The sequence below is a fragment of the Pinus tabuliformis genome, chromosome Q, assembly GCF_031772625.1.
Source record: "Pinus tabuliformis cultivar Carrire ecotype Pingquan chromosome Q, CPIR1, whole genome shotgun sequence".
Classification (NCBI taxonomy): domain Eukaryota; kingdom Viridiplantae; phylum Streptophyta; class Pinopsida; order Pinales; family Pinaceae; genus Pinus; species Pinus tabuliformis.
Genome location: NC_142296.1, coordinates 736,114,727 through 736,128,149, shown reverse-complemented (window position 1 = coordinate 736,128,149; position 13,423 = coordinate 736,114,727). Strand labels below are relative to the sequence as shown.

Below are 13,423 nucleotides of genomic sequence, written 5' to 3'. Positions count from 1 at the left end.
CCAAGCATTTAAGAGTACAAAGGGTGTGTCTCATGGATCTTGGGCATGGAATAAGAGAGGTCCAAGGGCATTCTTAAAATATTTGACTGAGCAAAGCATCATCGAACATATTTGATTTGACCAATCAAAGCATGTGATAGATAAAGATGCATAAGGTCTAGAAAAAGAGAATCATGAACATGGAGAACAAAGAAGTGAAGATTTGATGATGCAAAAAAACTAAATGATCAAAATCACAATTTTAGGTTTTGTTATGTTGATCATATCCATTTTGTAATTGTTAATATCTAAACTTAATTAAGAACAATATCTTAGAAAGTTTCACTCTATATGCTAAATTTTCTTTATCCTAAATATAATCATGATCTATTCTTTTTAAGAAATAATGAAAACTTATGTTAAATTCTAGAAATAAACACATTAAATATGATAATAAATAACATATCCATGAATTTTTTAACTTATATAATACAATACATGAAATGAGATTTGAAAAATTTAAGATGTATAATATTTCATTCAGTGAAATTTGAAATGATATAAATATCTAGATATAAGTCTTTCAGATTAATCACAAATCCTAATGAAAGACTTATATCTACATTATGGATCACAAAAGTTTTAGATATAAATATCCATAAATAATAAAATTATATAATTTATTTCTAAAATTTAAAAAGCAAATAATAAATATTAAATTTAACCATAATTTAGACATGATAAAGTTATAATCCTACTAAATTTTTAGTCATCTCTGAAAGATCACCATCTTTCTTTTCAGTCATATCTCTACAATGATCCCAAAAAAATGGATAAAAAAATAAAATTTTATTGTACTTCATAAATCTACAGTGCATTGAAATTTTATTTATTTATTTTTTCAATAACTAGTGATGAGTAATACTTCGTTTATTTAATAAAATTTGTTGTCTTTCATCTATCCAGAGAATTAAAAAAATTTGGGGTGATTTTTAACACCTTTTAAAGCGAGGTTTGTAATCACTGCAGCGCACAAACTTATTTTTATGGGTATGATATTTTAATTTTGTTCTCGTCAGCATAGAGATTCGGCAAATTTACCATAAAATATGGAAATTTACAGAAGGACGTGGTCATGGATGGCCACTCTGTCTGCTAAAACTCCTTCCCAACAGTCCTTGATATTCTGAAAAGTCTGCATTGCCATGAAAAAATAAGAGTTTGAGTGCCTGGCCTTCATGCGGGGCTGGAATGGCACGAACCACAGCACACCACCGTATATCAATGAATTTGATGTATTTCCGTACAAGCTGTTTCAATAACGATGGCGCTACTGCCATTGGAGGTAATATATTGACAGGCATGGATGAAGGACGGATTCCAGCAGACTCTGATAGCTATGCCAAACTCTTGCAGAGCTGTGTCGCCATGAATGCCTTGGCAGAAGGTAAGCAACTCCATGCCCATATCACGAAAACTGGGTTTCTTGCAGACGTCCTTCTTGGAAACCACCTTATCAATCTGTATGCCAAATGCAGAAACATCCACCTTGCGCGCCATATGTTTGACAAAATGCCCAGACGAGACTTCATATCATGGACTGCCATTATTACAGGGTATGCGCAGAATGGGCAGGGTGAAGAGGCCTTGAAACTCTTTGTTGAAATGCACAGGGAAGGTTTTAAGCCAAATCAGTTCACATTTCCAAGTGTTCTTAAGGCGTGCTCCAGTCTTCTGGCCATCGAGCAGGGCAAGCAGGTTCATTACCATGCTATAAGATCTGGCTTTGAGGCCGATATTTATGTGGGCAATGCTCTTGTAGATATGTATGCAAAATGTGCTCATGTGGATGATGCACGCCAATTGTTTGATGGAATGTCGGAACGAAATGTAGTGTCATGGAATGCCATGTTTGCTGGATATACACAGAATGAGCATAGCGAGGAAGCTATTGAACTTTTCAAACAGATGCATAGAGAATGCATTGAACCAGATCAATTCACTTTCTCAAGTATACTTAGTGCCTGCGCAGACTTGGAAGCGTTGGATATGGGTATGCTGATCCACAATGGCTTAATCAAAACTGGATTGGATTTCGATATCTTTGCCATGAATGCTCTGATTGACATGTATGCAAAGTGCGGAATGATAGAATGTGCACGCCATTTGTTTGACAAAATGTCAAAACGAGACATGGTCTCGTGGAATGCAACCATAGCAGCAAGCGTACAATATGGGGCAGACAGGGAAGCACTCCACCTGTTTCAAAAAATGGGACCTGCTGGAGTGAAGCCAAACCAGTTCACGATATCTAGCATTCTCAAGGCATGTGCCAGTGCAGCAGCTTTGGAGGAGGGAAAACAGGTTCACTCATATATTGTGAAAGCTGGATTTGAGTTTGATGTCTATATAAGTGGTGGTCTTGTTGATATGTATTCCAAGTGTGAATGTATTGAGAGTGCAAGCAACCTGTTTGATAGAATGCTGATTCGGGATTTGGTTTCATGGAATGCTATGATTGCAGGATATGCACAGGGTGGGCATGCTCTGGCGGCTGTAAAATTGTTTGATCAAATTCTACAGCTGGGCATGATGCCTAATCAATCTACTTTCTCAAATCTTCTCAGAGCATGCGCAGGCTTAGCAACTCTTGAGCAGTGCGAGCTGGTTCATGCCCACATTATCAAATGTGGAATTGGGTTGGATATTTTTATGGGGAATGCCTTAGTTGATGCCTATTCTAAATGCAAAAGCGTAGAGAATGCCCGTCAAATATTTGATCATATGTCTGAGATAGATGTGGTGACATGCACTTCCATGATCGCAGGATATACTCAGAGTGGACATGGTGAAAAAGCATTAGATCTGTCTTGGAACATGCATTGTAAAGGCATGGAGTTGGACCAGTTTGCTTTCTCTAGCGCTATTAATGCATGTGCAGGGTTATCAGCACTTGAACAAGGAAAGCAGTTTCATGCCCATGTGTTTAAAGTTGGCTATGAGTCAGATGTCTTTGCAGGGAATGCCCTTATTAACATGTATGCCAAATGTGGAAGCATAGAAGATGCATGTCGAACATTTGACAGAATTCCAGAGCGGGACGTGGTTTCTTGGACCGCAGTTATTGCAGGGTGTGCCCACCATGGGCGTGGTTGTGAAGCCCTCCATCTATTTGAACAAATGCTGCAAGTAGGCGTCAAGCCAAACAACATTACCCTCATTAGTGTTTTGTCTGCATGCAACCATGCAGGGCTTGTGGATGAAGCTTGCTTATACTTTGATTCCATGATTCGAGATCATGGTATTGAACCAGGACTAGAGCACTATGCTTGCATGGTTGACATTCTTGGCCGCACTGGACGAGTAGATGAGGCGGAGAGACTTGTTAATGAAATGCCGTTTGAACCTAATGCATCAGTTTGGGGATCTTTGCTTGCTGCTTCTCGAACTCATGGTAATACAGAAATAGGTAGACGGGCAGCAGAACACCTTTTTGATTTGGAACCCGAAGGATCTGGAACACATGTGCTGCTGGCAAATATGTATGCATCAGCTGGCAAGTGGGAGGATGTAGCAAAGGTGAGGAGAATGATGAAAGAAGGTGGGATTAAGAAGGAGCCAGGATGCAGCTGGATTGAGGTTAAGAACACAGTGCATACATTTGTAGTAGATGACAGATCACACCCACAAGTAGAGGAAATATATGCAACATTGGAAGGACTAATGGGGCAGATAGAGAAGGTAGGATATGTGCCTAGGACTGAATTTGTGCTTCATGACATTCAGCAGAATGAGAAGGAAAATCTTCTTTATTACCACAGTGAGAAGCTGGCTCTTGCTTTTGGACTTATCAGCACTTTTCCTGGTTCACCCATACGAATTATGAAGAATATTCGTGTGTGTGGTGATTGCCATTCTGCTATCAAGTTCATATCCAAAATTGTGGACCGAGAAGTTATATTAAGGGATACAAACCGGTTTCATCATTTCCTGAATGGATTGTGTTCATGTGGGGATTACTGGTGATACCAACTAAGTCAATCAACAAACATATCATTGACATTTTTGGGCGTGCTGACCTTTATTGGGTTGTGTTCCATGTGGAGATTACTGGTGATACCAACTAAATCAACCAACACACAGATCATTGACATTAGTGGGCATGTTGACCATCATTGTGGGCTGTGCTCATGTGGAGATTACTTGTGATACAAACTAAATGAATCAATGAACATATCGTCGACATTATTGGGCATGCTAACCATTATTTCGATCTCTATGCCCCCTATCATTTTGATGAGAAAAGGCCAAAGTATTGATGCTTGAAACGAACATGATAATTTATATAAACCTGTAGAGAGAAAAGGCATGCGTATAAATAACAAAATAACAGGACATCTGGGATGCAACCATATGTTGATAAACATTGGTCAAGTAATTAACATCAAGAGAGTCCTAGAATTTTAAGCAGCATACCTTATTATTCGGAGTTTTGTAATTAGAAACTTTCTTGCACCATGCAATTGCTATTGGTTCCATCCATAGGTTATGGCAGTTTGAGAGAGCACATTCAAGGATGGAGATATGGGAGCTTGATAGATCACATGCAAATTCAGAAAGCGGAAAACTATTTTCAAGTTGGCATTACTATGAGCAAATCAGTATTAAAGAGTTTTGTAATTAGAAACTTTCTTGCACCAAGCAATTGCTATTGGTTCCATCCATAGGTTATGGCAGTTTGAGAGAGCACATTCAAGGATGGAGAAATGGGAGCTTGATAGATCACATGCAAATTCAGAAAGCAGAAAACTATTTTCAAGTTGGCATTACTATGAGCAAATCAGTATTAAAGTTGTTTTGTTAGATAATTTTGACTTTGAAGTTGCCAATCTAGTTGAAATAGTGATCAAGAGAGTCCTACACTTTTAGGCAGCATACCTTATTATTTGGAATTGTGATTAGAAACTCTCTTGTACTGTGCAATTGCTATTGTTTTCAAACATAGGTTATGGATGTTATTGAAATAAGGCAAGTTATTTAACATCAAGAGAATCCTAAGTTTTAGGCAGCATACCTTATTATTTGGAGTTTTGTGCTTATAATATTTATTGAAATAGGACAAGTTATTTAATAGCAAGAGGCTCCTAAAATTTAGGCAGTATACCTTATTATTTTGGAGTTTTATGCTTTGAAAAGCTCTTGCACCGTGCAATTGCTGTTGATTTCAGCCATAGTTTATGGCAGTCTGGGAGAGCACATTCAAGGATGGAATCTAAGCCAGCGCATTCAGCAGATTTCAATGATGAAATTAGAAATTTGCCAAATTCAAAGACTTGCCAAACAAAACTCGTTCAAATTTGTCAGGGTTTTTCTAGTCTGTGTTTTTAAAGATATTCTTCAGCATCTCTGCATTTGCATATGTCCTCCCACGATGCTTCAAATGGGTTCTCTGAAAACGAATCCAAAATACACACAGCTTGCCAGAAGGTCATGTAATTGCCTCTGCACATTAATGGTATCGACTGTCAGCTTGCCTCGCAGAAAGGATTGTGATTGTGTTTGCTCAACATCCGGTTCTTAGGACCCTAAGCATCTCTTTCCATACATCTCTCATCACCGACCTCTCTTGTAGCCAATTCGAACGACATATATGTAATATGACGTAAAGCATAAACATAGTTTAACATTATCTATAATTATATGTACATAACTTTATAATGCCTAACTCCTAATATATTTATAAAAGATATGAAATTTAGTTATAACTGTTATTAATTTTATTTTTATATTTATAAATTTATAGTGTATATAATTATTTTTTTATTTTTATTTTTACTGTTTTATGAAAGTTATATATTTGCCAGCAGTGGTTTGGTCTAGAGGCCAGCGAACAGTGTGCTAAGTCGTTCCTGCGAATAGTGTGCTAAGTCGTTCGTGTCGCTATGCAGGTCACGGGTTCAAGTCTCGTCTTACCAGGTCACAGGTTCAAGTCTCGTCCCTTGCGGGCTGGATGGTTCCTCCTAGCTATTATAGTGGCAGCCAATGGAATTCAATCCCATGTAATGCAAGATACCACTTGCATTCAATCCCATGTAATGCAAGATACCATCCCGTTACAGATTCAGCTAGATATAAAAAAAAGAAAAGAAAAAAGAAAGTTATATATTTATTTGAAAAAAGAAAGTTATATATTTATTTATATATTCAGTAGAAAGAAGATGTGTAATTTTATTGAACATAAGAGAAAAAGAAAATTACGTTCAACCCCGAGCCACGAGCCACAAAACAAACCCTATGTACAACAAACCCGAGCCACAAAACAGAGAAATGCAAAAGAGACAGGGCGAGCACAAAACAAACCCTAGGTACAACCACCCCGAGCCACAAAACAAAGAAATGCAAAAAAAAAACAGGGCACTTAAGCTCGCGGAAAAAACCCCAAAAGAAGCAACATTATAAGCCCAACGACAGGTTGCCAACATTACAAGCTGGTCAAATGACCACTGCAGAAAAACCACACATCCACAAGCAACCATCTGAACAGAATAGGTCAATAAACCCCTGCAAAGAAACCAACAAAAGAGGGCAGAAAACAACCCTCCGTCTGCCGGCCGAAATACAGGGTACAGGCCACCCCAAACACGAGCGCAGAAACGGCCTGCGTAAGAAAAACAGGGCAGGAAAACCCCACAAATAACCCGCGGCAACTCCCAGGTGGACTACAACAACCAAGCGTGGCACCCACACCAGCGAAGAAAGGCCACCAGGCAGCAAGAAACAAGGCCGCAAGGCCCTGAACGAACCACGGCATCCCCAATGCCAGCGAAGGGGTCATCAAACGACGGCAGACAGGGAATAGGCAAAAACACAAGGAACAAAACCCCTACGAAAACCACCAGGCACCAAGCTCCGCAGATTGGCACACACGAATGGCTGCATCACTTGCAAAGAGAAACGCTGCAGCAGAAAACGAAAGGGAGGAGGCACGAGCCAGGGTCAAGCGCGGCTAGGGTTCAACCTCCTTGACCACTGCACCCTCAACTCCCCTTCCCCTGATCTTCTCACACACACATATGTTGAATTTATCATATAATTTTTTTTATTGTCGAATTTTTCTCGAACTGCAAGATCGGAGAATTCAAACTCAAACTTGAATCAGGTGACTTAGGATGGAGTAAACTCAAACTTGAATCAGGTGACTTAGGATGGAGTAATGGGAGCTTGATAGATCACATGAAAATTTGGAAAACGAAAAAAATTACTCCGAAGTTGGCAATATTATAAACAGATCAGTAGTGATGTTTTCTTAGCTAATTTTGACCTTTGAATAGACAATCTAGTTGAAATTGCGATCTCCCTTCGAATTTCCTTTGTTTATACCTTTCTCTGATATTCTATATACTTCCCATTCTATTTATATAATCTCCCTTCGAATTTCCTTTGTTTATACCTTTCTCTGATATTCTATATACTTCCCATTCTATTTATATATATAAGCCGCTACTAGAATTGAAGAGTTATGGTAAGGTACTCCCAATTACTGTTCTTGATATTTTTGTCTGCACAATTAATATTCCTGTGGTTCTCCCTCGTGCAGGAGCCTAGTTTTGATTTTCTGCAAGGCCATTTGAAGTTTGAACCCTTGAGTGTATGATGATAATATAAACTCAATTATCCAATTAATGTACATAACCAAAATAGCATTATGCAATTCATCTTTAAATCAAATATATATTAAAAAAAAATTAATGGTTTGTAGAGTCCAAAAAAAATCATGCTAATAGTATATATCATCAAAACCATTACTTATATTGGGATCTTTGTTATTAATATCACTCTCTAAATATTAAAATAAGATAGAAAACACTTAACATGTTAAATTAAGATTCTGTTTCACCAATGAGTTCATTTTTACTAAGGTCATGACAAAGGAGTTCAATAATCAATGCCACCGAGTGATGAGTTCATTTTTACTAGGGCCATGACAGAGGAGTTCCATGACAGAGGAGTTCAATAATCAATGGCACCAACATGAGGTACATAGAGAGCTTGGCCCTTATAATTAAATGCTAGTTCCATATCCTTATACATGGCTGACTCCAATGGAAACATTGCAATCCCAATCTTGAAATTCTGGAACTCTCAAATTTACTGGATTTTGAAGGGGATCTAAAATTCTACTTTTTCCATATGAAATTCAATTAGATCGAAACTGCCTTCAAAAATCCTGAGTCAATTAATGATAATGTTAAAAATTTAAGTGAAAATATAAAAGTGAAAGATAAAAAAGAATATCACTTTTATCATTACCATTAATTACATAACATTAATAAAACCTCCACAAATCAGCTTCCCAACACTGATAATAGCTTCTAACATTGCTTAATGGTCCAAAACCTGTTGAGAACTCCAATCCTGTTACTTAATTGTGTGAAAAGGCGATGAATTGTTTTTAAAATATTTTTCACTTAAACATGTGTCCAAATTTCGAGATACTAGTAAGGCTCTTGTCCGTCACCAGTCAAATTCGTGTCACACATTTGTCGTGTCCAACACGTGAAATACGTGACAAGGGGGCGCGAGAGTGCCATGTTACTTAGATGATTACTAAATTCAGCTTGTTAGCTTTAAGTTTCTGTAACTGGATTTTTGAATAGGCATCTAGTATGTTCAAGTTATAAGGCTGTCTATCCTTTTCGGGTGACTATTTTAGGAACCTAGCCATATTTGGATGAGAATATAGTCACCCAGCCACATTTCTTGTCACTTGATTACTCAAACTGATTTGGATGAGAAAATAGTAACCTAGCCATATTTCTTGTCACTTAATTACTCAAACTGATTTGGATGAGAGAGAAATAGCGTCTGAAGACAGAATGGTACCTCAAGAAGGTCAAGCCCTCGTGACAATTATTTGGTCAACCGCATAAGTGATGACTAGCTCCTCACAATAAGTCAATTCTGAAGTCATAAATAGAGTTCTTTCGGCTACAATAATTAGTGAGACTAAAAGAATAACTCTGGGCAACCTTGGTCACTGTTTTCGGTGAATTTTTTTTCGACAAAAGGTATTTTTGTTGAATTTCAAGCGATGAAAAAACAGAGTGGTGTTTGGTGAGTTTCAAGCGATGAAAAAACAGAGTGGTGAATCTAGTCGACCAGGCAGCTTTTCTAATAAAATTTAAAAAATGTTAAAGATGAGTACTTAAAAAATATTTTATTAGAAAATATTATGTTGTATGAGTTTTTGGAATGTGGTAATGTTAGGAGGTTGGGTACGTGTATTGGAAATGGCTAGAGATTTTACCGAAATTTATAGAAAACAATTTCCTCAAAATTTGAAATCTCTAGAAATTTCACTGAAATTTATAGAAAACAATTTTTTCAAAATTTACAAAACACGGCTAATAACAAACAGTAGTATTATATAATAAAAAAATTAAAAATATAAAAATATAAAATATTTTTATATAATTTGTATAATAATCAAAATTAATATTGAATCAAAATATTCAAATATTAAAATCAATTTAAATATATAAATAATAAATATATAATCTCTCTTACATATAAATATATTCTCTGAGTGTCTTTCTTTGGGTCTTTCCCTTTTATATATATAAAATGTCAAGTTTATTATCAGTTCTCTGACAAATGACCGGTCTTTGAAACAATCTAGCTTAAAAATACAAAGGAACAGTTTCACATATGTTTTTCTAGTTATTCTTAAGAGAAAAACAAAGCAACTCTAATGTTTAAGCATTGGCTGCCACATACAATATGTACACACAATCCTCCGTGATATATATACATAAACATCGAAAAAAATACTCATCAGCATGACATTCCAGAGATCGCATTTACGTTGAGGTGCCACACGCTTTCTTAACCCATCAAGAGTTTGCCCCAGTTTCTCAATTAAGGATATCGGTGTTAAGGATGCCTTTGGTTTTCTTCCTGCGAAGGTTTCAACATAAACTCATTTTTTGTGGGTAGTTCAGCATTATCTCCAAGCTTTGTATTCCCCAACTCCAGGGAATGCCCCAACTCTAAAAAAAACAGTGTTCAAAGCTCCCGGAACTTTCCCTAGTTCTCGCTGAAAAAATAACATTCCCATACAATTTTAAAACTCCGGGGAGCGCAAAAACCTTTGAAACGAATTTCCACCTCTTGGAAACAGTTCTGATGTAACAGAATAAAAAAATATAAAAACTAAAAGATATATATACCAACATGATTTCATATGTATATTTGCAGTTTTGACATTTAATTTGACATGTTTTTAGTCCACTTTGAGTTAGGAAAGACTTTTTTTTTTTTGGGCTTGATTATATGAATTTATAAAGAATTTCACTCAGTTTTCTTTGCTAAAAGAATTTTATATTTCTCTTTCCATTCTTTTTCGATTTTCAATGTCCCGGATTTTGAACATGGACATGAACAAGATGACTTAGCTGGCCAAACATTGTTCAATGAATAAAGCCAGTAATTTACCATCCAGAGGATCTCCCAATGTTGGGTGTTCAGAAATACCAATCATCCAAATTCCTATAATTTACTGACTTTGGGTAAACATTCTCCTCGTGCTTTTCATTTCTCTGTTGTGACGGGTAAATAGTTTGCCCGAAATATCAGAATCTTTAATCCAAGAGCATAATGAACAACTATACCAGCTGTGAAAATTGACATAACAGTATGCACTGACCATTTTCAGCATCAGGTAAAGCTTGAAAGGATGACATCAAAATTGAATCCATAAACTATGAAATGTGAAGGTTTTTGAATAAGGAACTGGAACCGTAATGGTTTTCAAGAATGGAGAGAAAGGCACAGTAAGCGGAGTCCTGCCCAGGGCTACATTAATGGCAACTTTTGAGAACTATCTAGACCGCCAGTGAAAGAGTAAACAATTCTGATATAAATTGCCAGATTTGGTTCAACTTTCAAGACTGTCTTTTGGGATAGTGTTGATGTCCCCACTGGAAAAATGACATTTAAAAATGTCCACTATCAAGGAAAACAGATTACTTTTAAGCTGTTGTGCACGTTAAGATGTGAACTGTTTTTGTGAGATGGCTGTTGTTCATATGTAGATCTTGATTGAAATAATAATCTGAGCCATAGGTGAAGTCATTGTGTTGTGTTTGGAAATAACTCCAGTGGTAAACACTGGAACTATTTTTGTTGCAGATTGTCGACTCTTTGGCAGTTGATCTCGAGTGTTTGCCACTGATGTAAGTGTGGCTTGAGGTGGAGAGGCAAATATAGGAGGCATTGATGATCTAGCAGCCAGCCAATGATTATTGAGAAAGTTTTGCCTGATGCTACAGAGCACCTTCTTGTCTTATCACATGGACCAGATGCCCTGGAAATGGTGATTCGTGTCCAGGAGGCATCTTACGGTAGATAGGTGACTGAGTCGTGTTCTCTCTGAAAATGAAGCCACAGTCGATAACTTACCACATGAATGGTGCTGATTGTATATTTGAGCTTGAAGCAGACTTGTAAATTTGTAATTAACCATCTGCTTGCAGCTCTGATAAATCATAAAACTGTTTGCGAGGCTTAGATACACAAAAAGAGATAGAAGTGCTGCCTTGACAAGTTTGTGCCACAATATTTCAATGCGAACCAACAATGCTTGGGAGGCCAGTGTTGGTTTTAATTTGTGGGTTTTCCTAATTACTTTAAACCCTAACCAAGATCTACTCCTTTGTAAGAAATTAAAAATTAATGCACAGCGGAACTTACTTTCCATCTTCAAAGGCTCCTGGTCTTGACTTGAGTTGTTGGCTCTTGAATCCTTTCAAGAACTTGCAATCCTTTTCTCTGGCTATCCTAAATGACAGAGTATCTAGTCTTCAATGGAGCAGACAATTTTTTTTTGAGTGATTGCAAGCTTTGGAGACTCTGCCCTTTTATAGCAGTGCAAAACCCCAATCCTAGGGCAGCCTAAAATTTAGCTGAAACAAGTCTGTCAAAAAATCTGAAATTTCGGATTTCATCAGATTTTGAAATCGGGAACTTTCCAGAAAAACTGAAATAGATTCTGATTTCCTTATTCAGCTCAAATTTATTACTGCTATTATTTTAATCAACTATAATCGGTCCATTAACAATTATAATTGTTCAACATTATTCTATATGTATTTGTATCCAAATCCTTATTTAAATACGTATAATGCCATGACTTAATTAATCACATTATTTGGCATATTTTAATCATTACATAAATGTAATCTTGCTGACAGTATTTGATATCATAATCATAATGCACGTATGTCCAACTTAATTATTGTAATTAGACGTCTCTAAATCCAACAATCTCCCACATGGACAAGTGCAACCTTTTGATTATATATCCTTAACTTTATTGCATGCAACTTTTCCGTCTTCACTTATCGTATTTCTTAAACAATTCCGTCCATCAATTATGCTAACAAAGGACTTAAGCGGCATTTGTCGCATTTATTCGCAACTAAACTGACATAAATCACGATGCCAACATAACTGAATGACATGAATCTGATTTGGACATATAGTTTAGAAATTACACGCAAGTGTGATTAGACGTGCCTATTTCTAATTGAGTCACCTTTACTTTACTGTATGAGGCCAAAAATTTAAACTTTAAAGAAAAAAATAATGAAACTTAAACTGAATGCAACTTGTATATATCATCAAAATTGTTTACAATTGCATTACATAGAACATCAAAAAACAGAACTTAAAACATATTCAGACTCCCACATTTTCTAATTATCCTAAACAGATATTACACCCATACAAGCAACATGTTGGTGAAACTTCTTGGGTGGTAATCCTTTAGTAAGAGGATCCGCAATCATGGAGTCTGTACCTATGTGTTTTATACATAATTCATTATTCTGCACTCTCTCTTTTACAACCAAAAACTTAATGTCAATGTACTTCGACTTTGACGAACTTCGGTTGTTCGTTGCGTATAACACTGTTGAATTGTTGTCACATAATAATTTGAGTGGTTTCTGAATAGAATCCACAATTTTCAAACTTGTGACGAAGTTCTTCAGCCATACGCCATGATTAGATGCTTCAAAACATGCAACAAATTCAGCTGCCATAGTGGAGGAGGCTACCAATGACTGTTTAGCGCTCTTCCACGACACAGCACCACCTGCCATCATAAAGATGTATCCTGATGTTGACTTCATGCTGTCGACACATCCTCCAAAATCAGAATCGGTATATCCAATGACCTCGAGCTGTTCCGATCTCCGATACGTGAGCATATAGTCCCTTCTTCTCTTTAGGTATCTCAATACTCGCTTGGCTGCCTTCCAGTGTTCCATACCTGGGTTACTCAAATATCTCCCTAGCATTCCGGTAATGAACGCAATATCCGGACGCGTGCATACTTGTGCATACATGATGCTACCCACGGCTGAGGCATAGGGAATATCTT

General features: G+C 36.8%; 1 pseudogene across 2 annotated transcripts; it reads left to right on the top strand.

Annotated features, from left to right (window-relative positions):
- The first annotated feature begins 942 nt into the window (after positions 1 to 942).
- On the top strand, positions 943 to 4,203 carry LOC149221641 (pentatricopeptide repeat-containing protein At3g57430, chloroplastic pseudogene; annotated as a pseudogene). Of its 2 annotated transcripts, XR_016249379.1 has the most exons (2): positions 1,289 to 1,426; positions 1,518 to 4,203. The product of XR_016249379.1 is annotated as a pentatricopeptide repeat-containing protein At3g57430, chloroplastic pseudogene, transcript variant X2 (transcript). The 2 variants fall into 2 exon arrangements; XR_016249378.1 differs by having other exon boundaries at positions 943 to 4,203.
- Positions 4,204 to 13,423: the final 9,220 nt, after the last annotated feature.